The sequence below is a fragment of the Pantherophis guttatus genome, chromosome 3 (assembly GCF_059756535.1).
Source record: "Pantherophis guttatus breed Tessera chromosome 3, ASM5975653v1, whole genome shotgun sequence".
In the NCBI taxonomy this organism is placed as follows: Eukaryota; Metazoa; Chordata; class Lepidosauria; order Squamata; family Colubridae; genus Pantherophis; species Pantherophis guttatus.
In genome coordinates this window covers 18,583,754-18,586,455 of record NC_142065.1, presented here as the reverse complement: position 1 = coordinate 18,586,455, position 2,702 = coordinate 18,583,754, and the positions used below count along the sequence as shown (strand labels likewise).

Below are 2,702 nucleotides of genomic sequence, written 5' to 3'. Positions count from 1 at the left end.
CTGCTTTTGGCATGCAATGACCCGGTGGGCCTGTTTTTCACCCTCCCCAGGCTCCAGAGGCTTCCTTGGAGCCTGGGGAGGACGAAAACTGCCTTCTCCACCCACCCAGAGGCCACCTGGAGGCCGGAAACGGCTTGTTTCCTGACTCCTGGTAGGACTGGAAGGCCCAAAAATCAGTTGGCTGGCACACGCATGCACGCTGGAGCTGAGCTAGGGAAATGGTCGCATGCCCACAGATATGGCTCCGCGTGCCACCTGTGGCACGCGTGCCATAGGTTCGCCATCACGGCTGTAAGAGATAAACAGAGATATCCCAAAGGTGCTTTTTAAAAAGGCAACTGGACTTTGTTTTTCCTTGAAGACATGTCGCTTCTCATCCAAGAAGCTTCTTCAGCTTCTTGAATAAGAAGCGAAACATCTTCAAGGAAAAACAAAATCCAGTTGCCTTTTCAAAAAGCACCTTTGGGACAACCACGACCTGGATGACTAAGAATCTCCATAGACATTTAGTTATAAGCAGAGATAGTTACGTATTCCAAGAGAAGATTATTTGCTGCTCAGGGTTGAACTGTGGGGTCCTTGGGGCTTTCTAAGTGTGGTTGTTTGTTTGCAGATGTTTCATTGTCCATCTAGATAACATCATAATAAGATTACCTGATGATGTTGCAACTTGGATAAAGAAATGACTGCAAGCAAACAACCACACTCAGCACCAAGGAAACCATAGTGACACATATTTAACTAGTGATGCTTGAAGGGAAGAATTGGATTTAGGTGAAGATTTCTGCTTTACAATACAGCAAAGAAAGGAGTAATGTGAGAGAGAAATTTGAGAAACAGTTCCTGAAAGACAATATGCTAAGGAGGTATGGAGGAGCTCATACTCACCCAACAGGACACACACTAAACTATAAAATGGCATCTACAGACATTTAACAATTAAAAAAAAAATACTATTTACAAAATTAAAGAGGATCAACATTTCATCTTGTGAGATTTCAGCATTTTTGCACCGAGGTAAAAATGTCAACATTGCTTGAGATTTTAGGTGGCCTTAGCAAAATGTTGGAATTCTTGAACGAGACCATCAAGAATTAGACTATCAAATTTCAAGATTTTGTACAATGCAATGATTTCATGGGAACTGAGATGATAATGATGAAGATAATTGTCGCATCATCATCATCATCATCATCATCATCATTATCAGGGACACCTGCAACAATTGAGCTGCTGGATGCATAGGTATCCAATTTTCTGTTTCACTTCAAGATTTCCATTCTGGAAGGATAAGAAACTCAGTAAGTTTATCAATTACCTCTCTTATGAGCTACCATATGGAAACCTAATGAATTCACATCCAGAGGTTTAAGTTTCCTGTCAAGAGAAGGTCTGAATATGTTTTCCAATGATCTATCCTGTGCAAGGGGTATAAAACCTGCCACCTCTGAAATTGAGGTCTAAGACATTGATGACAACTTTAGATTCAAGAGCTAAATTATGATATTTAATCTGTTCTATTTCACAGTTGCTGAGAAGACAGGCAAAGACACACACGAGCACACTGCAAAATAATATAGTTTACAAGAGAAGGCTGAATTGATCAGGAAGAATTGACAATGGAAACAAGGTACTGAGAAGATACAGGAATAAAGAGCTTCCAATATCCAATAAATGCATCTTGTTTGAGTGCATGACACTTTCTCTGAGGGAATCACCTTCTTTAAGGCATTTTTGTAAGTACCATTTTATTTCTATCACCTTTGTTTCTATTATATTTTATTAAGGTTAAATTAATTTGCATTGTATAATTGCTAATATTAGGTTATTAGCATTACTGTTAACATCATTACATTATTAATATATTTTTCATAAGCAATGATTTAAGCAACTTTTTCAAATAATACTACCTTAAAATAAAGTTGGTCCATCTATGCACATATATCACTTAAGGTGGAGCTGTGGTGGCACCATGGTTAGAATGTAGTATTGCAGGCTAACTCTGCCCACAGCCAGGAGTTTGATCCTGACTGGCTCAAGGTTGACTCAGCCCTCCATCCTTCCGAGGTCAGTAAAATGAGGACCCAGATTGTTGGGGGGCAATATGCTGACTCTGTAAATTGCTTAGAGAGGGCTGAAAATATTATGAAGAGATATATAAATCTAAGTGCTATTGCTCTTGTTATTGTAATATCAATCAATCTTCTTGTAAATTAAAACATAGATCAATTGCAGTGTTCAACTTTTGCCTGCAGAAGATCCAAAACAGGCAAATTATGACATGTGTATGGTCATGTAATCGCACACATGCCACAGGCTGTGTGCCTTCATCCACATTTTAATAAAGCATGTAATTGTGGCATGTGTCTATGGAGATTCTCAAGCATTCAGGACATGGTTGTCTCAAAGGTGCTTTTTCTAAAAGGCAACTGGACTTTCTTGGTTTTTTTCTTTGACAATGAAGCTTCTTGGATGAACCAAGAGAAAACAAGAAAGTCCAATTGCTTTGGAAAAAGCACCTTTGGGACAATTGCGGCATATGTGTTTTATGTCACCTTTTTGCCATCACTGCAGTTTACTGTGGGTGCTGATGACAAGTAAAGTAGAGAATCTGTAGGAACTTGCCTCTCCCCTCCACTCAGAAAAGTAGAACCCTTGAAGCACTTAGCATTTCAAAAGGAAACTTTTATTGAAAGGACGCA

General features: G+C 39.3%; 1 long non-coding RNA gene across 3 annotated transcripts in view; it reads left to right on the top strand.

The window, feature by feature from the left end:
- The first annotated feature begins 728 nt into the window (after window positions 1–728).
- LOC117674812 (uncharacterized) overlaps window positions 729–2,702 on the top strand; it is a 9,240-nt gene continuing 7,266 nt past the window's right edge. The window contains exons 1-2 of one of the 3 annotated variants that reach the window (XR_004593992.3): window positions 729–866; window positions 1,529–1,736. This is a non-coding gene — a long non-coding RNA (uncharacterized LOC117674812). Of the gene's footprint in view, window positions 867–951; window positions 1,018–1,226; window positions 1,302–1,528; window positions 1,737–2,702 lie in introns of those variants that run through there. The other 2 variants (XR_015733635.1, XR_015733634.1) reach the window with 2 other exon arrangements.